Below are 25,000 nucleotides of genomic sequence, written 5' to 3'. Positions count from 1 at the left end.
CAAACCAACCAATGTTTGTTCATATATACACTATTATTCCTCACACCCTGATGGTGTAAAGAGATCTGTTTTTTCTTCGATGTTCCTCAGGCCCCTACTCATTTGCAGCCCGGAGTACATTGATGATAAAATAAGATGTATTTACGACATTGGTACTAAGCTACAATACCCCACACGTTCTTGACACAGCTTACAATCGTGCTAAAAGGACATTTTATAACCTTAGGTCAACTCAAACTTTCAATATGAATAACTTGCTAATTCTACCGTACCAAGAGAACCTGCAAAACTTTCCAAATATATTACGTAAATTTAACATTATTGTAATTTTTAACAATAAGAACACTGTAAGACAATTGCTCATAAATAATTCTGTCAATAGTGATAAAGGGTGTGTGTACAAAATACCTTGTAAATCATGTAATCAGTTTTATGTTGGTCAGACTGCTAAAACACTCAAAACACGAATCAATCAACACAAGAAATACGTTAGAGAGGGAAACCAATCTAGCGGTATATTCAACCACATGAACCTTTTAACCACCCAGTTGACTGGGATAGCGCTAAAGTCGTCACATACAACAACAACATAACAGAAAGAAATTTAATTGAATGCAGTTTGATCAAATCTAGTAAGGGGATAAATGTTAATCTTCATCAAGGTTTGTACTAATTAGATAGTTATATTTCTCATGAAATTTCAAAATTATTTAAATTATAATATAAATTATGAGCAGTTGTCCCATACTTGTTGGTTACCAGGACGGTTCAAATGTCCGTCATGTGTACTTCTTCCACTACCTCTCCAAATGCCCTCTTCACTATGTCATATATTCTGTACCTTGTTTCTTCATTTTATAATTCCTTCTTTGTATCTGCACTGAAGATGTAATTATACGAAAGCGCTCTGCTTCGTTAGTTTACTTTTCCTAGTAGTTACTTACACATTTGTGAACACACGCTCCTAGTGTTTTTATTGCATATATATATTATATATATATATATATATATATATCATATATATATATATATATACACATACATCTATACATATATATATACATATATATAGTGCTCGACAAGGAAGTACGGATGGTTAGCGAGAATGAGTGATGAGGAGAATGAATGAGTCATAAATCAATAAACAAAAGCTCACTTCATACCTCTAATACTTTGATGGGTGGCCTTTATGTGCAATGATCTCACAAAGGCGGTTTGGAATGGAAGTGGCATACTTAGCAAGATTGGTGAATGGCTGCCCCAAGCTTGGGCACAGAGCTCGTATCTTTACCCTGCAGGTCTTGTTTAATGTGGTTCCACTGGTTTTCTATTGGGTTTATGTCAGGACTATTGCCTGGCCAGTCTGCTATGTAAGGTATATGACAGTCTTTAAGCCACTGAGTAACACTACGAGCAGTGTGGGCTGGGGCATTATCTTGTTGAAAGATGTTAGCACCTGAGCTATTAAAAGAATCCTCCAGGGGGGTAAATGATATGGACAAGGAAGTGTGAATGGAGAAGTGGGCAGAGCTAAGGGTAGGGTTTATGACACATGCTATCAATCATCCCTCAGTTGCCTCTTAGCCTTCGTGGGAAGGCTTTTTTTTCCGTGAGTGTCCTGGTGACGCCACTTAGGCGGTCAGTGTTTTTTGTAGACAGAGGTGCTTTCTAGCCTTAATATGGTCAAGAACAAGTATTCATCACAAGAGACAATAACCCAGATCATAGCTTTACATAAATCTGGTCACCAAACAAAGGAAATAATAGAGCAGGTTGGGATTGGCAAGACGTCTGTGTGCAAATGGGTTGCCATTTTTAAGAGGGAAGGTGGCAGTGACACACCCGGTTACAAACCAAGGAAAAGGTACCCCAAAAAGACATTCCCTCATGTTACTCATGTTATCAAGAGACAGAGCATAATCCACGTGTTACCGCCAGAAAAATAAAAGAAAGTAACCCGGGACTCTTTGGGGAGGTTAGTGTGCGAACAGTTAGCCGCCGCATTCACAACCTTGGGTACAGAAGCCACCGCCCGGTAAAGAAGCCTCTTCTCACTCTTAACCAGAGGCGCCGTAGGGTCGAGTTTTGCAAGAAATATCTTAAGTGGGATGATGACAAATGGCTGGATATTCTCTGGACCAATGAGTCCACCTTTACTGTGACTGGCAGTAGGGGTGGAAATGTGTATCGGCGTGCGGGTAGCGACCCTCTTGACCCCCAGTACGTTCAACAGTGAAACACCCTGATTCTCTCATGGTATGGGGAAGTTTTAGTGGAAGAGGACTTGGGAGCCTTGTTGTACTACCGAAAAATGTAAAAATGAACCAATATGTTTATTATGAACTCTTGAATGACCACCCGGAGGATTCTTTTAATAGCTCAGATGCTAACATCTTTCAACAAGATCACGCCCCAGCCCACACTGCTCGTAGTGTTACTCAGTGGCTTAAAGACTGTCATATACCTTACATAGCAGACTGGCCAGGCAATAGTCCTGACATAAACCCAACAGAAAACCAGTGGAACCACTTTAAACAAGACCCGCAGGATAAAGATACGAGCTCTGTGCCCAAGCTTGGGGCAGCCATTCGCCAATCCTGGGCTAGTATAACCCCTGGACATCTTGCCAAGTATGCCACTTCCATTCCAAACTGCCTTCATGAAATCACTGCACGTAAAGGTCACCCATCAAAGTATTAGAGGTACGAAGTGAGCTTTTGTTTATTGATTTATGACTTATTCATTCTCTTCATCACTCATTCTTGCTAACTGTTCATACTTCCTTGTCGAGCACTGTATATATATATATATATATATATATATATATACATATTACATATATATATATATATATTATATATTTATATGTATATACATATATTTATATGTATATACATATATTTATATGTATATATATACATATATGTGTATATATGTACATATGTGTATACATATATATGTACTGTATATACATATATACATATATATATATACATGTATATATATATATATATATATACACACACATCTGCAGGTAGTACGTGTTAATGAGGCACATCAAAACACGTATCCTATATTGTAAAACTGAGATTTTGTTCCTTGAACACCTACTCAGTCACATAAGATTATACATTAATGTGCATGTTTTCATGTGTCTTTGTACACTGGGGGAAAGTCAAATAGTAAATAAAATACAGTTTGTGGTGCAATTCAAACTCTTTTAAATACATTACTGTTAAGGTGTTGTCTTTGTTCTAGCCTACATCTTATTCTCTTAACTATACATCACCACTATACTGGGGTTCCCCTGGCATGGAAAAATCAAAGTTGATTTATATGTGTACCATAAATATACAAAAAGTTATTAAAATGTTCACAAGCTGTTTTTACGATTTTACCTGCAGATAAACTAAATTCTATATTATTCTTATATAACTGTCTTAATACCATAGCATAAATGCTAATGCTGATTTGAACATGAACAATAATTTTTTTGTAGGATTCCATCAAAGGCAGAAATGCATACAAACAAAGTACGAAATTCTTGAATGCAAGAATCCTCCAAATTTCCATGTTCAAAAGTACCAATATAGACAGCCTCCAAGACATATTCATAATTCCAGTATTCTATAACACCCCCCAGGAGGGACCAAATTTAGCCAGCCATGCACTGCTTGCATGCAAGGTTAACAGTCATATTTCTCTTATTCTGAGCTTGTATTATGACAAATTGTCATCAGGAACCAGCATTATTCAATTCTAAACCACACCACTTGGTAGTTATGTACACAAGGCCAAACTTTCATGAATATGCAGTCCATTCATTGTACATTACACAAGAATGATGCCTGTCTTCTCACAAAGGTATCATCACTGATCTGACTGATTGATGAAGACTGATTTAGTTTCATGTCACAAACTCCCCCAATCAGGAGGCTAGGACAGTACCCCTTACAGAATACTTTGTAGCATGTAAGTTAATGAACCATGCTCTTAGTTCAACTCACCAGTGGCAGGGTTTAACCCACTTTTACCTCAACCTTTTCTGCAAGTAACAATCCCCTAACCCACTCACCCATCAAACTTCTTAACACTGAAAACTTCACATTGCATCTCATACAAGCCCATCACCCAATTTCACAGTCAATCAATGAACTGATTGCCCCAGGTCTCTCTTGTAGGAGACCTACTGCTCCCAGATTTACTTTAAACAGTAAAAACAAACAGATCAAGGTTCACATCACATACAGTCCCTTTACATCAAATCACATATTCAAACAAAAAGTTTCTTCTGGTTCATAGCTCCTATCTTTCATAAAACTGGTGACATGTTGTTTTTCAATAACTCATCAATATAATTAAATGGCCTCTGAAACTACCCAATCTAACTTACAAACTATGTTCTGAGATTCGTGTGCCTATAAAATGACAAGACAAATTTTTTATTCTCACTGATCAATTATTCATTTTCCACTTAAATTTTTTTATACACAATCTCAAAATTCCTATTTGAAAATGGAAAATTTACCTCTCAAAGGTCTACAGTTGCAAAGATGTACTATGTATTCAACAAACCTTTTAGCAAAAAAAAATTGATATTTTCTATTTCTTTTTTTCTAGATCTCCCCTGACATTTTTATCTAGTTCTTATGAAATCCTCTGGTCTTTTAGTACTTGTCCTAGTTCTCCATAAGTGATCCTGTTCAGCTTCTGTACTACATTGTTCATAACAACCTATGAGCATCACTATCCCAATACTAAATCCTCTCAAACTGATTCTGCTTAGCAATGCTTATGGACACATTCTGAGAGTAAGCACTGACTGTGACTGAGATCTGCAACTTTTTGCAATAATTAAACATATCTTTAAATCTTTAAACATTGCATTCTGCCATTCCAATTGTCTTGTGTGTATTTCCCTAGTAGTATTTTACGGGAAGAGAGCTATGCTTGTAGTGACCCACTTTTCTATCTTTCCGCATCCAGTTTGTTCTTGAAATCTTGTATAGTTTTAGCACTCACTGTTTCCTCATTCAGTTTGTTCCAGATATCTATCACTCTGTGTGGGAAGCTTCTTTTTCATATACAGTGGTACCTCTACTTACGAAAGGCTCTACATACGAAATTTTTAGGTTACGAAACACTTCTTCGGAAAAATATTGCCTCGTTACAAAAGAAATTTCAGGATACGAAAGGCGAAAATTTCAAAATATGCGCTGCTACTCACAGCTCCCAGAGTCCACCGAACGTAAACATACTTGTAGCATCCTGTATCTTGGTTTGAAAGTGGTGTGTCTGAGCTGCTCTGCCATTGGCTAGGAGGGACCTCTGTGTGTATGTGCGTATACCCAGAATCCTCTTCGTTTTACCATCGGCCCACGAGGATCACCGAAGCCTCAGTCTCACACTAGCGAAATTCAGTAAAGCACAAAGTGTTCGGACAGTTTTTCGTCAGTTTTTGTTAGTGTGCATTGCAACTTTACGTGTGTGTATTAACTTTTATTCACTATGGGCCCCAAGAAAGTGATGGAGAAAAGTGGTGAGAAGAAGAGCTGTTTTGTCCATACAAACAAAGCAAGAGATAATAGAAAAGTACGAAAAAGGGATACATTTGGTTGATCTCGCCAAAGAATATGGCCGTAATCCATCTACGATCAGCACAATACTAAAACAAAAGGAAGCCCTAAAAGCTACGACTCCTTCCAAAGGCCTCTCTGTCATTTCAAAGAGGAGGTCGGCAGTGAACAATGAGATGGAGAGGTTGTTACTCGTGTGGATAAAGGAGAAAGAGATAGCTGGAGACACAGTGACCGAAACCATAATTTGTTCAAAGGCAACCGCCATCTTTAATGACCTCATAAAGATGGATGCAGGCGAGGGAACTTCGGCGCAAGAACCACACCAGGAGTTTAAGGCATCGCGTGGGTGGTTCGAGAAGTTCAAAAGGACTGGAATTCACTCTGTTGTTCAGTATGGCGAGGCATCTAGCGCCGACCAGAAAGCGGCCTACGAATTTGTGCGAAAATTTGAACAATTGGTGATCAATGAAGGCTACGTTGCACAGCAAGTTTTTAATTGTGACGAGACTAGCCTTTTTTGGAAAAAGATGCCTCGCCGTACCTTCATCACAGTAGAAGAGAAAAAAATGCCAGGCCACAAGCCCATGAAGGACCGCCTTACACTTGCCCTTTGTGCCAATGCCAGTGGGGATTGTAAAATCAAGCCCCTGCTGGTGTACCACTCCGAAAATCGCAGAGCATTTAAGGCCCACAAAATATTAAAAGAAAAACTTCAGGTGCTATGGAGGGCCAATGCCAAGGCCTGGGTTACCAGACAATTTTTTGTTGAGTGGGTCAATTTGGTTTTTGGCCCTGCTGTTAAGAGGTACCTAGAGGAAAACAATTTCCCCATCAAGTGCCTCCTCATTCTCGATAATGCACCTGCCCACCCGCCCGGCCTCAAAGATGATATCCTGGAGGAGTTATCATTTATTAAGGTGCTGTACCTCCCACCTAACACCACCTCTATCCTCCAGCCCATGGACCAACAAGTCATTTCGAACTTCAAGAAACTCTACACGAAACACTTGTTCAAGAGGTGTTTCGACATCACTGAAAACACCCAGCTTACCCTTCGTGAGTTTTGGAAGCAGCACTTAGATATTGTTGTTTGCCTCAAGATAATCGTCATGGCTTGGCAGGAGGTGACCAGGCGTACCCTTAATGTGGCTTGGAGAAAGCTGTGGCCCGATGCTGTTGCCCCACGAGATTTTGAGGGGTTCGAGGTGGAGCTGGAGGGTAAAGTTGAGCCTGAAGTTGACGAAATTGTTTCGCTGGGAAAGTGCATGGGGCTTGAGGTGAATGACGAGGACATCGACGAGTTGATTCTGGAGCACCACGAAGAGCTTTCGACGGAGGAGCTGAGGGAGTTGGAGGTGATGCAACACACGGCAGTGCAGGAGGAGTTCAATAAAGATGAAGAGGAGGCAGCCATTATTCCGACAGCCCAAATAAAAGACATTTTAGGAAAATTCTATGAAGTTATGAAGTTTCGGAATTTGTTGAAAAGAATCACCCAGAAAAAGTGTTCACTAGTCGGGCTATCGCTCACTATTATGATGTTTGCCTTGCACATTTTCGAAAGATTGTTAAAAGCTGACAAAAGCAAACGACTTTGGATCGGTTCTTTACAAAACGTCAGGCAAAAACCACTGCTGAGAGTGAACCTGAACCGAAGAAGGCAAAAGGTGACAACGATAGCAGTTAAAACATGAGAAAAATTAAATGCAAAAAAGAAAGGAAAACAAATATATATATATTCTTTACATTATGTACAACTCTCATTTTTATGTTTATTGTGCAGTACTTTAATTCTAACATGTATTTGTTACAGGTTTTGATGCATTTTTGTAATTTCTAAAAACTTTATGTCCGATTTTTAAGGGGCTTGGAACCGATTAGAGCATTTATTGGGTAAAAAGGGTTTCTACTTACGAAATTTTCACGTTACAAAACGATTTCCAGAACGAATTAATTTCGTAAGTAGAGGTACCACTGTATCTTCTGTAACTGTCCTTCTTAAATTTCTTCTCGTGTCCTCGTTTTTCTTCTGTCCCATTTTAGTAAGTCATCACTATCAAGAATTTCTATCCCTTTCATAATTCTGTAGATGGTTAGCAAATCACCTTTTTCTCTTCTTTGTTCCAGGGTTGGTAGATTTAGTTTATCCAATCTTTATTCATATGTCAAATTGGAGAGTGTTGGTGCCATCTTTGAATTTTTTCTAGTTCGTTTTTTTCTAGAACTAGGTGTCCATAATGTTACAGCATACTCCAACTTTGTTCTTATCAGTGTAACTTAGTATTTTCTTTACCATTTCTTCATCCATGTAGTCAGAGGCTACTTTCATTGATCTTACATACATACACCAAAGGCTTTTTCCCCCCTTACAAGGGAGGTAGCCAAAAAGAAAAAGGCATAGAATCCATTCCCACCCATTCCATCCCTAAATACACTCCACTCCCCTCCACCCTTTAACCTCCCTCTTATCTTGGCACCTCCTGGATGATGAGTCATCCCTGCATCTTGTCCACTGCCCTGGGTCAGAGGCAGTGTTGCAAGACACAGCACATCTACAGCAAGGCCACTTCATTAAATCGGCGACCCCCCCTCTCTGTCCCCTCATGCAAAAAGGAGAACATGGGGAGAAATCCCTTCAAGCTGCGTCAAATTTTTCTCACACATACCTCATCCCCATCCCCCCACCCATTTCACCTCATGCATCACATCATCCATACACAATCATTCTCCATTCATCCCTGTCTTCTGTCCTCTCCCGTCCTTCCTCAACAGACATTCCCCTCTTCCCCAAAGCCCCTTTCACCCCATCCATCCATCTCATCCTAGGTTGCCCCCTCATGTTCTCTCCTTCCACATCTGCCTTCCATACCTCTTTTACTGGTCTTTCTTCACTCATTCTTTCCATGTGTACAAACCATCCCAACACTCTTTCATCCACCCTATCTCCCAACTCCCTTACCACTCCTGTTCTCCTCCCCACCTCCTCATTTCTCACTCTATCTAGCCTAGTAACCCTTATCATACTTCTCAGACACCTCATTTCAAACACATTCAAATTCCTTCTCTCTCTCTTAAGTTCCATGTTTCAAAGGATTACAAAGGATTACAAAGGCAAAGCATGCCGACAGGAGACCTTTTGATCCATATCTAGGTCGGATGCAAAAAAAAAAAAAATAATAATAATAATAATAAATTAAAACTATAACAATGTAAATAACAATTAAAATACATAAATAAATGCATTGGTATAGTTGAATAACAAACAAACAGGTAAATAGTAAATGATAATAAATTGACATATAACTAATAATAAATGAAAATCAGACAGACAAATTATAACAAAACAAAAACAAATAATATAACATAAATTATAATAATTACAGCATCTTACTTAGGTATTTATCTAAATGATTCTTAAAGCTTCGAACTGAACTACATTGCACTACCTGTGCAGGAAGTTTATTCCATTCATTAACTACACGGTTGGCAAAGTTGTTTCTACCTACTTCCAAATTGAATCTATTTCCGGACAGTTTGAGACCATTGTTTCTTGTCTGATTCTCATTCATACAGTGCTGTTGGCACAATCACTCCTTCATACAATCTCCTCTTAGCATCCATTCCCAAATGTCTATTCCTCATTACACTTTTTAATCCCCCAAGGCATTTACTTGCTTCTCTCAATCTACATTCTACCTCCACCTTCACTCCACCCTTTCCTGCCACATTCGCACCCAAGTATCTAAAACTATCCAATTCCTCCAGTCACTCCCCCTTAATGCTCACTTCCAGTCTGCTACCACTTTCACCCCTTGTACATCTCATCACCTTACTTTTACCCACATTTATCTTCAACTTTCTTCTTTCACACACTCTCCCAAACTCTGTCACCAACTTCCTCAATCCCTCCTCTGATCCTGCTACAAGCGCAGTGTTGTCTGCAAACAACAGCTGGCTCATCTCCCACTTTTCTCCATTTTCTTTAAACATCTCCAATCCCTGACCCACCACCCTTGCATTTACCTCTCACACCACTCCATCCATGTATAAGTTGAACAGCTAGGGCGACATAACACATCCCTAACAAAGTCCCACCTTTACCTCAAACAACTCACTCTCTCCATTTCTAATCCTGACACATGCTCTACTACTCTCATTAAAACTCTTGACAGCTCCTAGAAGCTTTCCTCCTATACCGTATATCTGCAAAACCTCCCATTGATCTTAATAAGTTAAAAGTTTTTCTGACTAATTTCACATGTTTGTCTGGTGTCATGTCATTTGATATAGTTACTCCTAGGTCTCTTTCTGGGTTTACTTTTTCTACTTCCTTTATACCAATTTTATATTGACACAATATTCTATTTTTGCTTTTTCCAAATTCCATTATGCTACATATCTTAATCTTGAAGTTCACTTCACACTTTTGACTCCATTTCCATACTTTGTCCAAGTCTTCTTGAAAAGATTTCCAGTCTTCCTCTGTAATTACTCTCTTTAGTATTTACCTATTGTATTTTATGGGATGAGAGCTATGCTCATAGTGACCCACTTTTGTATCTCTCCGCATCCAGTTTGTCCTTAAAATCTTGTATAGTTTTGGCACTCACTGTTTCCCTATTCAATTTGTTCCAGATATCAATCACTCTGTGTGGGAAACTATTCTTTTTCAAATCTCTTCTGTAACTGTCCTTCTTTAGCTTCTTCTCATATCCTCTTGCTTTTTCTTCTGTCCCATTTAGTAAGTCATCTCTATCAAGAATTTCTATCCCTTTCATAATTCTGTAGATGGTTAGCAAATCACCTCTTTGTTTTCTTTGTTCCAGGGTTGGTAGATTTAGTTTATTCAATCTTTGTTCATATGTCAAATTGGAGAGTGTTGGTACCATCTTTGAATTTTTTCTAGTTTATTTTTTTTTAGAACTAGGTGTCCATAATGTCACAGCATACTCCAACTTTGGTCTTATCCGTGTAACTTAGTATTTTCTTTACCATTTCTTCATCCATGTAGTCAGAGGCTACTTTCATTGATCTTAATAAGTTAAAAGTCTCTGACTAATTTGCTGAAATGTTTGTCTGGTGTCATGTCACTTGAGATAGTTACTCCTAGGACTCTTTCTGAGTTTACTTTTTTTACTTCCTTCGTACCAATTCTATATTGACACGATATTCTATTTTTGCTTTTTCCAAATTCCATTACGCTACATTTCTTAATGTTGAAGTCCACTTCACACTTTTGACTCCATTTCCATACTTTGTCCAAGTCTTCTTGAAAAGATTTCCAGTCTTCCTCTGTAATTACTCTCTTTAGTATTTACCTATTGTATTTTATGGGACAAGAGCTATGCTCATAGTGACCCACTTTTGTATCTTTCTGCATCCAGTTTGTGCTTAAAATCTTGTATAGTATTGGCACTCACTGTTTCCCCATTTAATTTGTTCCAGACGTCAATCTCTCTGTGTCGGAAGCTATTCTTTTTCAAATCTCTTCTGTAACTGTCCTTCTTTAGCTTCTTCTCATGTCCTCTTGTTTTTCTTCTGTCCTATTTTAATAAGTCATCTCTATCAAGAATTTTCATCTCTTTCATAATTCTGTAAATAGTCAGCAAATCGCTTCTTTCTCTTCTCTGTTCCAGTGTTGATAGATGTAATTTATCCAATCTCTGTTCATATGTAAAATTTGAGAGTATAGGTGCCATTTTTGTTGCTGCTCTTTGAATTCTTTCTATTTTTTTTTTTTTTTTTTTTTTTTTTTTACTAGGTGCCCATAGTGTCACAGCATACTCCAGTTTAGGTCTTATCAGTGTAAATTAATATTTTCTTTACTTTTTCTTCATCCGTGTAGTCGAAGGCCACTTCCATTGATCTTAATAAGTTAAAATTCTCTCCAACTAGTTTGTTGATATGTTTATCAGGTGTCAAGTCACTTGAGATAATTAATGCAAGATCCCTTTCTGAGTTCACTTTTTTTACTTCTTTGGTACCAATTTTATGTTGACCTGATATTCTATTTTTGCTTTTTCCAAATTCCATTATACTGCATTTCTTGATGTTAAAGTTCACTTCACACTTCCAACTCCATTTCCATATTTTGTCTAGGTCTTCTTGAAGTGATCTGCAGTCTTCTTCTGTGTTTACTCTCTTAAATAATTTGTCATCATCAGCAAAGAAGTTCATGTAACATTTCACTCCTTCATCCATATCATTTATATATTTGGCAAACATTAAAGGAGCCAATACTGAGCCCTGTGGGATGCCATTTATCATATTTTCCCAGTTCAAGTTCTTGTCCTAAGTACCACTCTCATTTTTCTTCCACTCAAGAGATCTTTACCCATTCCAGTAGCTTACCTTGTATTCCTCCTATTATTTCAATTTTCTTATTAGTTTTTTATGTGATACTTTGTCAAAAGCCTTCTGCAAGTCCAAGAAGGCGCAATCTGCCAAGCCATCTCTTCTTGTACTATTTCTATTAATCTTGAATAAAAACATATTAAGTTTGTGGTACATGATCTTCCACTTCTAAAACCAAATTGTTTAGGGTTTAGTATTTTATTCTCTTCCAAGTGTTTGATCCATTTGTTCCTGATAACCTTTTCGCATATTTTTGCTACTGTGCTTGTAAGTGATACCGGTCTGTAGTTTGTAGGATCTTCTGTTTCCTCCATTATATATTGGTACTATGTTTGCATTTTTCCAATCTTGTGGTACCTTTCTTTCTCTGAGTGAGACATTTATTATCATGTATAATTTGTCTGTTAGTTCATCTATACACTCTTTCAATATCCAATTTGCAATTCCATCCGGTCCATGTGATTTCCTAACGTCTAGGTTTTTTATTTGATCTCTTATTTCTTTCTGTGTTACCTTTATTTCTTTCATTTTGGGGTATCTTTCTTGTTGTCCATCTTCCCAAATTTGAGAGCTCTCAATTGTAAAAACAGACCTGAAATGTCTGATCATAACTTCAGCCATTTCTATGTCATCTATATATTTTATATCTTTCACACACTTTTACTATTTCATGTTTGTCTTTTAATTGATCATTTACATATCTGTAAAAGAGTTTAGGCTGATCCTTGCACTTGTTATCTTTTTCATAGTTTCTTTTTTCTTTCCTGTGTATATTCACATATTCCTTTCTAAGTTTTATATATGTTTGCAATTTGTATATTTTTTGTCTTTTTTCCATCTTTTCAAGGCTTTGTCTCTTTTATCCTTAGCCTAACTACATTTTTTGTTGTACCAGCTTTTTATGTATACTCTTTCTTGCTTCTGTTGTGGTACATATTTGTTCACTCCCTCGTTGTAAAAATGTTTTTAGTATATTTCATTTGTCCTTCATCTTTGTTTCTTCAATTCAGGAAGTTATCCCAATTTGTTTTTGAAAGAATTTTCTGAATTTCTCAAAATCTGTTTTACTGTACATTAGTCTTCCTTTTCTATGTTTCTAATTTCTTCTTGAGTCCATTTGCTCTTTTAGTTTGAATTCTATTAGTACATGATCACTCTTCCCTATTATTTTGTAATTAATTCTGTCCACAATTTCAGGCTCTGACGTAAGTATTAAATCTAGTCTCGATGGTTCCTCACTGTTTCTGTATTTGATATTTTCCTTTATCCACCAAGTCACTGTGTATTCAATGGTCATATCCAGTAGTGTTTCCTCATAGGTCTTCTCCACCCTTCACTGTCATTTCTTTCAAAGATATTTCTTATGAGTTAAAATCACCCATAATTACTATATTTCCTTTCAGTAAATTAGTTTATATTTTGTCTTCCAACACTTTGGAATGATCACTTTCTGTCCAAGACTGTGTTTTCAGGGGCACATACATTACTAAAAAATTTCTACTTTTCATGTCACTCATTTCAACTTTTATCATAATTGATTCCACATTATTTTTTCCTTCCATTATCTTTGTCACATTTAAGTCTTTCCTAGTCAAAAATAATACTCTCCCACCCTGTTTTTCCTTTCTATTTTTCATCCAATGGTTGTACGGATCTTGTCCCACACTATTTGTTGGTACATACATGCATATACCTAAGGCTTTTTCCCCCTCACAAGGGAGGTAGCCAAAAAACAAAGGCGTAAAAACCATTCCCACCCATTCCATCCCGAATACACTCCACTCCCCTCCACCCTCTAATCTTGGCACCTCCTGCATGACGGGTCATCCCTGCATCTTGTCCACTGCCCTGGGTTAGAAGCAGTGTCGCAAGACACAGCATATCCACAGCAAGGCCACTTCATTATATTGGCAACCCCCCCGTCTCCATCCCCTCATGCAGAAAGGGAGAAGACAAGGAGAAATCCCTTTGGGCTGCGTCAAATTTTTCTCTCACATACTACCTCATCCCCCCCCATTCCACCTCATGCATCACAACATCATCCATACACAACAATTCTCCATTCATCCCTGTCTTCTGTCCTCTCCCGTCCTTCCTCAACAGACATTCCCCTCTTTTGTAATGCCCCTTTCACCCCATCCATCCATCTCATCCTAGGTTGCCCCCTCATGTTCACTCCCTCCACATCTGCCTTCCACACCTCTTTACTAGTCTTTCTTCACTCATTCTTTCCATGTGTACAAACCATCCCAACACTCTTTCATCCACCCTATCTCCCAACTCCCTTACCACTCCTGTTCTCCTCCTCACCTCCTCATTTCTCACTCTATCTAGCCTAGTAACCCCTATCATACTTCTCAGACACCTCATTTCAAACACATTCAAATTCCTTCTCTCTTCCTCTCTTATGTTCCATGCTTCTGCCCCACACAGTGCTGTCGGCACAATCACTACTTCATACAATCTCCTCTTAGTATCCATTACCAAATGTCTATTTCTCACTACACTTTTTATCCACCAAGGCATTTACTCGCTTCTATCAATCAACATTCTACCTCCACCTCCACACCTCCCTTTCCTGCCACATTTGCACCCAAGTATCTAAAACTATCCACTTCCTCCAGTCGCTCTCCCTTAATGCTCACTTCCAGTCTACTACCACTTTCACCCCTTGTACATCTCATCACCTTACTTTTACCCACATTTATCCTCAACTTCCTTCTTTCACATACTCTCCTAAACTCTGTCACCAACTTCCTCAATCCCTCCTCTGATCCTGCTACAAGTGCAGTGTCATCCTCAAACAACTGCTGATTCCCCTCCCACTTTTCTTCATTTTCTTTTACCATCTCCAATCCCTGACCCACTACTCTTGCATTTACCTCTCACACCACTCCATCTATGTATAAGTTGAACAGATAGGGCGACATAACACAACCCTGACGAAGTCCCACCTTTACCTCAAACCACTCACTCTTTCCATTTCTAATCCTGACACATGCTCTACTACTCTCATAAAAACTCTTGACAGCTCCTAAAAGCTTTCCTCCTATCCCATATATCTGGAAAACCTCCCACAGTGCCTTCCTGTCTACCCTGTCATAAGCCTTTTCCAGATCCATAAAAGCCCAAAAAACATCCTTACCTTTTCCTATAGCTTTCTCACATATCTTTCTTAGCACAAAAATCTGATCTACACAACCTCTACCTGTCCTAAATCCACACTGTTCTTCACCCTCTGTTCCTCTACTAATTCTCTCAATCAAGATACTCCCATAAGCCCTCCCAACTACATTTAACAAGCTAATCCCTCTGAAACTACTACATTCACACTTGTCCCCTTTTCCCTTGTAAAGTGGAACTATACAGGCACTCCTCCAGTCCTCCACCACTCTAACCTCTCTCAAACATTAAATAACCTCACCAGCCAGTCCACCATCACTGTACCTCCTTTTTTCAGACATTCTGCATGGCATCCATCCAGACCAGGTGCCTTACCTGCTCTTATCATCTTAACAACTGCCTTCACTTCATCCTTCCTTATTTCTCCTTCATTTTCCTCACTCATCATGGTCATTTTCTTAGCACTTCCCACTGCAACAACCTTTCCCTCCTTATCCTCCTTTACATTTAGCAACTCCCTAATATAATCTGCCCATCTTCCTCTTACTACCTTGTCTTCCATTATAATCTCTCCATCTGCACCTTTTACCTTTTCTTCTCTACTTGGTTCACCTCTTCCTCTCTTAATTTCTTTCCAAAACATCTTCTTATTACTATCGAGTCATTTAATTCATTCTGTCCTGAAATCATTACATCTATGTTGGTATAAACTATCTTTAATTTCTTCCTTTCTTATCCTTTTCTGTCTTTTTTGTATCCCTTTTCTTGATGTACCATTTTCCCAGCCTCAGGTCCTGCACTCCCCCCCACCCCCAAAAATATATATATATATATATTTTCAGTCTCAATTCTCTTTTAACCCCGTCTGGGGTATTGGATGCATGTTACTGTGGCAAAGCAGCATGCAGTTGATACTTTAGGGTCTATATGGGGCGCTCCTACAGACCAGAGCCACACATAATTTTGTCTGTAATAGAGGAAAACTCTGTTTATAGAGAAATTATGACACTTTTATACTACAACTGTCCCTCCGTTATGCTGTCCCCCAACCCCTTGTTACTGTCCTGTACCATTTCTCTAAATATTCATTTTCTTTTTTTGTCTACCCTGTGGTGGGGGAAGAGAATGCTACCACCAAGTCTTTCCACTTAAGTCGTAAGATGCGACAAAAAATGGGATGGGGGATGGGATTAGGAGCCCTACTACCTGTAGCCCCAAAGGGGACATTCCTAAAAAAGTAAAGGCATAAAGTGTTCTGGGAGTTTTCCAACCACTACCCTAATGTTTGGGTCTTTTAATGTGTGTGGATGTGGTACAGATGAGAGTAAAAGGGAAGAGATAGGCAGTATGTTTGCAAGAAGATAGATGTGCTGGCTCTGAGTGAAACTAGAATGAAAGGGAAGGGCAAGTGTGAGTTTGGGAGTGTAGCTGGGAGGTACTCAGGAGTGAAGAGGGGACGAGGGAGAGAAGGGATGGCTATACTAGTAAGTGAAGAGATCAGTAAGCATGAAGTGGAGTGGAAGTAGGTTTCATCAAGGATGATGTGATGGGAGATGTGGGTTTTTGTAAGTGCGTATGGGCCTGGTAGTGAGAAGAGAGTAGAGGAAAAGGAGGCTTTTTGGGTAGATATAAACGAGTACATAGAGGGATTAGGGAAAAATGGTCAATGTAGTTGTATTGGGAGACCTTAATGCTAGGGTAGGAAATGAACCAATAAACGGAGTGATTGGGAAGTATGGAGTTCCAGGTAAAAATCATAGTGGAGAATTGATGGTGGAGATGTGTCTTGAAAGAGAGTTGATAATACCAAATACAGTGTTTAGGAAGAAAGTCAAGCATAAGTACACATGGAAGAGGATGGTGGATGGAAGGGTGGCAGACAGAGCATTAATGGACTATGGGTGGTGACCAGGAGTATGGTAGGAAGAGTTAAGGATGTAGATGTTCTAAGGGGACAGAGTGGGGGAATATCAGATAATTTTCTGGAAGATAAATTGAGAGTGGAGAATAGGTGGAGAAAGAGGAAAAGGGCAGAAGGTAGGGAGGTACTTAGAGTGAACTGCTTAAATGAGAAAAAAAGGAGAATGAGTATAAGAAGAAGCTGAGAGAGGAGTGGGAGGGAGTGAAGGCCAGAGTAGAACTAGGAGTGGAGGAAGAATGGGGATGGTTCAAGGAGGGAGTCATAAGGTGTGCAAAGATGGTGTGTGGAACAAGGAGGGCGGGAGGAAATAGAAGGAAGGGTAGTGAGTGGTGGGATGAGGAAGCAAAGAAGAGTGAAGAAGAGAAGCAGGCATTCATAGATTAGCTACAAATTAGGATGAGGGAATCATATGGGAGGTACAAAGTAAAGAGAAGGGAAGTTAAGCATAAGATAAAGGAAGCAAAGAGGAGAGCAGATGTGAAATGGGGTAAGGGTATGACAGAAAATTTTGAAAGTAATAAAAAGAAAAGGTGCAGATGGAGAGATGATAATGGAAGGGAAGGCAGTGAGAGGAAGGTGGGCAGAGTATTTTAGGGAGTTGCTAAATGTGAAGGAGGGGTAGGGAGGGAAAGGTAGTTACAGTGGGAAGCCCTAAGAAAATGAGAGTGATGAGTGAGGAAAATGAAGGAGAAATAGGGAAAGATGAAGTGAAAGCAGCTGTTAACCTCTTCACTCCGGGGCACATCGCATGTCTGGCAGCATTAGCTGCCCGACGTGCGATGTTGCGTCATAATAATCGCATTATAAAAAATAAAGTCAGTGCTCAATCGTTCGTTCTCTTTCACACGTGAATTTTGATAACCATAGAAAATATGATGAAGCCAGTTTAGAGAGAATGGAGGTTACGTAGGTACGACTACAATAAATATAATCAAGACGCCGACGTCGGCATCATCGCGTACCCACTTGCTCCTCATGACGCCTACGTAGGCATCACCGTATGGAAGTGGTTAAGATGATGAGAGCAGGTAAGGCACCTGGGTTGGATGGATGCCATGCAGAATGTCTGAAGAAAGGAGGTACAGTTATGGTAGACTGGCTGATGAGGTTATTCAATGTTTGTTTAAGAGAGGGTAGAGTGCCAGAGGACTCAAGGAGTGCCTGTATAGTTCCATTTTACAAGGGAAAGGGGGACAAGTGTGAGTATAGTAGTTTCAGCGGGATCAGCTTGTTGAGTATAGTTGAGAAGGCTTAAGGGAGGGTCTTGATTGAAAGGATTAGGAGAGGAACAGAGGGAGTAATTGGTGAGGAGCAGTGTGGTTTTAGGACAGGTAGGGGTTGTGTAGATCAGATTTTTGTGGTAAGACTGATATGTGAGAAAGCTATAGGAAAAGTTAAGGATGTTTTTTGGGCTTTTATGGATCTGGAAAAGGCTTATGACAGGGTAGACAGGAAGGCACTGTGGGAGGTACTGCAGATATATGGGATAGGAGGAAAGCTTTTAAGAGCAGTCAAAAGTTTTTACGAGCGTAGTAGAGCTTGTGTTAGGATTAGAAATGGAGAGAGTGAATGGTTTGAGGTAAAGGTGGGACTTCGTCAGGGATGTGTTATGTCACCCTGGCTGTTCAATCTATACATGGATGGGGTGGTGCGAGAAGTGAAAGTAAGGGTGGTGGGTCAGTGGTTAAAGAAAATGGAGAAAAGTGGGAAATAAGCCAGTTGTTTTTTGATGATTACACTGCGCTTGTAGCAGGATCAGAGGAGGGATTGAGGAAGTTAATGACAGAGTTTGAGAGGGTGTGTGAAAGAAGAAAGCTGAAGATAAATGTGGGCAAAAGTAAGGTGATGAGATGTACAAGGGGAGAGAGTGACAGCAGGCTGTAAGTGAGCATTAAGGGTGAGAGACTGGAGGAAGTGGATTGTTTTAGATACTTGGGTGCAAATGTGGCAGGAATGGGAGGAGTGGGGGTGGAGGTGGAATGTAGATTGAGAGAAGTGAGTAAATGCCTTGGTGGATTAAAAAGTGTAATGAGAAATAGACATCTGGGAATGGATGCTAAGAGGAGGTTATATGAAGGAGTGATTGTGCCAACAGCACTGTACAGGGCAGAAACATGGAACATAAGAGAGGAAGAGAAAAGGAGTTTGAATGTGTTTGAGATGAAATATCTGAGAAGTATGATAGGGGTTACTAGGCTAGAGTGAGAAATGAGGACGTGAGGGTGAGAACAGGCCTGTAAAGGGAGCTGGGAGATAGGGTTGATGAAAGAGTATTAGGATGGTTTGGACACATGGAAAGAATGAGTGAAGAAAGATTAGTAAAAGAGGTGTGGAAGGCACATGTGGAAGGAGTGAATATGAGGGGGCATCCTAGGATGAGATGGATGGATGGGGTGAAAGGGGCATTACAAAAGAGAGGAATGTCTGTTGAGAAAGGATGGAAGAGGACAGAAGATAGGGGTGAATGAAGAAGGGTTGTGTATGGATGATGCTGTGATGAATGAGGGGGAGTGGGTGGGGGATGGGGGTGAGGAAGTATGTATGAGAAAAAATTTGATGCAGCCTGAAGGGATTTCTCCCCGTCTTCTCTTTTTCTGCATGAGGGGACGGAGAGTGGGGGTCGCCGAATTTATGAAGCGGCCTTGCTATGGATGTGCTGTGTCTTGCAACACTGCTTCTGACCCAGGGCAGTGGACAGGATGCAGGGATGACCCGTTATCCAGGTGCCAAGATAAGAGGGAGGGAGGAGGATGGAGGGGAGTGGAATATGTAGGGAATGGTAAGGGTGGGAGTGGTTTCTATTCCTTTTTCTTTTTGGCTACCCCCCATGTAAGGGGGAAAAAGCCTTTGGTATATGTATGTATGTATGCTTCATTTCTAAAACATATATCAAACTAAGAAATGATTATGTAAAAATACGCAGAGATGAAAAGAGAAACTATGAAAGAGATATAATAGAAAAATGCAAGGAACAACCTAAACTATTTTACAGGTATGTAAATGGTAAACTAAAAAACAAACAAGAAATAGAAAGACTGTGCCAAGGGAATTACGAATATAAAGAAGTAGAAATGGCTGAAATTATGAACAATCATTTCAAATCAGTATTCACAATTGAAAGTTCACAAAACTGTGAGGAAATAGGGAGAGATACCCCCCAATGAAGGAAGTAACTGTGACACAGAAGTAAATCAGAGACCAAATAATGATATCAGAAAATCACAGTCTGGATGGAAATTACAAATTGGATATTGAATGAATGCATAGAGGAGTTGACGGACAAAATATACAAGATAATTAAACACTCACTCAAAGAAGGAAAGATACCACAGGACTGGAAAAATGCAAATATTGTACCAATATATAAAGGAGGGAACAAGGATAATCCAACCAACTACAGACTGGTCTCCCTTACAAGCACAATAGCAAAAATATGTGAAAAAGTTATCAAAAATAGATGGGTTAAACATCTGAAGAAAAAAATATACTAAGTCCAAATCAATTTGAATTTAGACAAGGAAGATCAAGTACAACAAACTTGATCTGCTTCTATTCAAGACTAATAGAAATGATACAGGAAAGGGATGGATGGGCAGAGTGTGCTTTTCTAGATCTACAAAAAGCATTTGATAAAGTACCACACAAAAAGCTAATAAGAAAAATAGAATCAATAGGAATCAATATGTATAAATCACATGGATGAAGGAGTAGAATGCTATATGACCTTCTTTGCAGATGATGCAAAAATACTAAAGAAAGTAAGTACAGACGAAGATTGTGAATCATTACAGATAGGCCTAGACAAAATCTGGAAATGGAGTCAGAAGTGGGAAGTAAACTTTAATATCAAGAAGTGTAGTATAATGGAGTTTGGAAAAAGTAAAAGAAATATCGAGAAATTATAAAATTGGTGAAGAAGTCAAAAGAGTGAACTTGGAAAGAGACCTTGGAGTAATAATCAGCAAAGACATGTCACTGGACAATCATATCAATAGAATAGTCAGAGAACCTTGAACCTATTAAGGTCAATGAAAGTGGCATTTGACTATTTGGATGAGGAAATTATTAAAAAAACATTAGTTACACTAATAAGTGATTGTGTTGTGTTTTTGTAATTGTATACGTATAGCACTATACAGTTACAGGTATAAGATAAAGTGTAGTGTTCTATTAATTTAGAATCAAAACGGTATTCTGTTACTGTACTCCAAAGGTAGGAGTAATAATATAAGATAAGCAGAGTAAGCTTTGTGTATTTAGTTTATTTAGAGACTGCTTTGGTTTCTTTTGTTGATTTATATTTTCTCTTTGCCATTTGTATTGCTGGAGGAGCAAAATGGCTTGTGTAGGTTGTGTGAACCTGGAGGACCGTCTCAGGATGTGTGAGGAGGAAATTCATCTTCTCAAGAGTGCACTCTGTGAGAAGAGTGAATCCTCCCCACAACCTAAAGAGCATTCCACTTCTTCCCCTTCTGCCACTGCCATGAGCGAGTGGCACTCTGTGGGGTCCTGTTTGTCGAGCCCGCATTCAGTAAGTGGGTGCCCTGCAGAGCAGCTGCTGGCTCTAGCCAGTCATTTTGCTCTGCTGAGGGATGAGGTGGCTAAAAATCAGGAGTTCTTGGTGGTGGGGGACTCCATGGTGTGAGGCTATGACGACATCCAGCATCCGCTGACATTATATCCTACCATGATATTTTGTCCTCCACTATCATTACATCCCATCATGATATTTTGTCCTCCACTGTCATTACATCCCATTGTGATATTTTGTCCTTCATTGACATTCTGGCTGGCGTCCCTTCATAAAATTATATTTTGTCCTCCACTGACATATCCTACTGTGATATTTTGTCCTCCACTATCATTACATCCCATCATGATATTTTGTCCTCCACTACCATTACATCCCATTGTGATCTTTTGTCTTCCACTGTCATTACATCCCATCATGATATTTTGTCCTTTGAAATTACATCCTGATGTAATATTTCATCCTCTACCAACATTATTTCCTAAAACTATATTTTGTCCTATACTGGCATATTGTTCTACATTATTGCTATAATCTACTCTGTTTTCCCAAGTACACTCTATTTCCCCTTCCCTTTGGGTTTCTACCCTAAAAAAGGAACTAGTTTATTACAAACTCCCACAATGAGGTTTGTAAGAACATCTTTGCCTCTGCAGATAAGGTGGATCCCATCAGAAGCAGAAAGGTCATGATGCCTGGAAAAGAGATACCAAGGATCAAGAAAGTGGTATCCCAGTTGCATGCACAAGCGTGATATCCTCTCGTTGATCCCTATGGCTCTACTGTTCCAACACGAGTCTACGTAGATCCTCGGGAGGATCCCACAGACTACATGACGGCTCCCAATTTCTTTCATCTCCTGAAGGAGGACCTCGTAATTCCAAACAAGCTCCTTTGATCTCACCCTACCCACATCATTACTTCCTGTATGAACAATCATAACTGTGTTCGTCTGTCTTTGCTCCCTGATGGTCTGGGTACAACTGGTGATCCCACAGCCCAGTTGACATACAAGCTTGCAACATCATTTAATCTTCTGCTGCAGGATGTCGTCATAGCCTCACACCATGGAGTCCCCCACCACCAAGAACTCCTGATTTTCAGCCACCTCAGCCCTCAGCAGAGCAAAACGACTGGCTAGAGGCAGCAGCTGCTCTGCAGAGCACCCACTTACCGAACGCGGGCTCGACAAACAGGACCCCACAGAGTGCCACTCGCTCATGGCAGTGGTAGAAGGGGAAGAAGTGGAATGCTCATTGGGTTGTGGAAAGGATTCACTCTTCTCACAGAGCACACTCTTGGTGAAGATGAATTTCCTCCTCACACATCCTGAGATGGTCCTCCAGGTTCACACAACCTTCACAAGCCATTTTGCTCCTTCAGCAATACAAACGGCAAAGAGAAAATATAAATCAACAAAAGAAACCAAAGCAGTCTCTAAATAAACTAAATACACAAAGCTTACACTGCTTACCTTATATTATTACTCCTACATTTGGAGTACAGTAACAAAATACTGTTTTGATTCTAAATAGAATACTACACTTTATCTTATACCTGTAACTGTATAGTGCTATACGTATACAATTACAAAAACACAACACAATCACTTGTCACTATTCAGAGATATAAATTTCACAGGTATTCACTAGTTGGTGTCTCTGCAGAAAACAAGCTCTCTAGCTGAGGTCATGAAGCAGACTGCACTTATACAATACATACATTAGTCCAAGGTTTATTCCAAGAGATCTATGGAAGGTCCAAAGATCACTGCCAGGTGCTATGGGGCTGCAGGTTTTCAGTCAATGAAACTCAAGGCAATAACTGATACATTCCAGAACTCTTCCAATCCTCCTCTTAGGCACCATTACATAGTCTATCAACATTAGTTAATTCTATATACACAACCAATTGTCAGCACCCCAAGAAGAATGATTATCATAACTACAGTGTAATGAGCCACAGTTCCTACAAAGTACAGCCCAACAACTGAAACTAGTTTACCCCCACTGTTTCACTATATGGAGCAGGTGTGGGGAACATCAAGTTGAGGCATATCAACCATTTATCCATTCACACTCTCCTACACATTCCTATTTCTTGCACTCTTCCATTCTCTAATGACATCATACTTTCCCTAAACATTTTGAAAATCATTAATTTCTTTTACATTTACTTCATGTCCGTGGATGATGAAGCCTAATCTTTATATACTAACCTTTCCATTTCAAACTGTCAACTTCAATATAAATTTATCTCATACATATACACACAAAGGCTGAAGGCCAAATTAACTGACAAAATGACAGCAAAAGAAATACTGTCAAAGAAATAAGGGTTTGTACTTAATGTTAGCACCAGTAATGCCTCAGGGGAATAAAAAGTGGAATGAGAAATAGACATCTGAGAATGGATGCTAAGAGGAGATTGTATGAAGGAGTGATTGTGCTGACAACACTGTATGGGGCAGAAACATGGAACATAAAGTGAGGAAGAGAGGAGGAATTTGAATGTGCTTGAGATGAGGTGCCTGAGAAGTATAACAGGAGTTACTAGGCTAGATAGAGTGAGAAACAAGGAGATGAGGAGAAGAATGGGGATGGAAAAGAAGTTGGGAGATATGGTTGATGAAAGCATATTCGGATGGTTTGTACACATGGGAAGAATGAGTGAAGAAAGATTAATAAAAGAGGTGTGAAAGGCAGAGGTAGAAGGAATGAACATGAGGGGGCGACCAGGGATGAGATGGATGGATGGGGTAAAAGGGGCATGGGGGAAGAGGGAAATGTCTGTTAAGGAAGGTAGGGAGAAGACAGAAGATTGGGGTGAATGGAATATAGTTGTGTATGGATGATGCTGTGATGCATGAAAGGGAGTGATGGGAGATGGGGTGAAGGAGTATGTGTGAGAAATATTTTGACGCAGCCCAAAGGGATTTCTCCCCATCTTCTCTTTTTCTACATGAGGGGATGGAGGGGGGGCTCACCGACTTAATGAAGTGGCCTTGTTGTGGATGTGCTGTGTCTTGTGACACTGCTTCTGACCCAGGGTAGTGGGTGAGGTGCAGGGATGGCCCATCATCCAGGAGGAGCCAAGATAAAAGGGAGGGAGGGGGTGAATGGGAGTGGAGTATGTGGAGATGGAATGGATGGGAGTGGATTTTATGCCTTTGTTTTTTGGCTAGCTCCCTTGTAGGGGGGAAAATACTTTGATATATATATGTATGTATGTTAGTGCCAGTAGCTAAAATTATTTCTTTTATTCTTTTTACATGTCTGAGTAGCAAATGCAACTATAATAAACAAGTAATGGTAGGCTATTTATCATGAAGTAGGAATGCTGTCATTGTAAAAAAATATTTCATAAACTATTTTCACTGTCTGTATAGTACTTATATAGATGGTAGCACTTTTCCATATTATTGTCTTAATTAATAGTTTATTTACAATGTATAATAAACACAATATAATCACCTAAATATTTATCTGTACA

The 25,000-nt window shown here is 39.4% G+C and overlaps 1 protein-coding gene across 50 annotated transcripts in view; it reads right to left on the bottom strand.

Annotated features, from left to right (window-relative positions):
* Positions 1 to 25,000, bottom strand: part of Dscam1 (Down syndrome cell adhesion molecule 1) — a 635,227-nt gene that overhangs the window by 25,268 nt on the left and 584,959 nt on the right. The gene's annotated exons all lie outside the window — the stretch shown is intronic.

The sequence above is a fragment of the Oratosquilla oratoria genome, chromosome 1 (genome assembly GCF_046742065.1).
Source record: "Oratosquilla oratoria isolate Oo_2021 chromosome 1, ASM4674206v1, whole genome shotgun sequence".
NCBI lineage: Eukaryota > Metazoa > Arthropoda > Malacostraca > Stomatopoda > Squillidae > Oratosquilla > Oratosquilla oratoria.
Note: the sequence above shows the minus strand (reverse complement) of the source record. Positions and strands in the feature narration are given on the sequence as shown.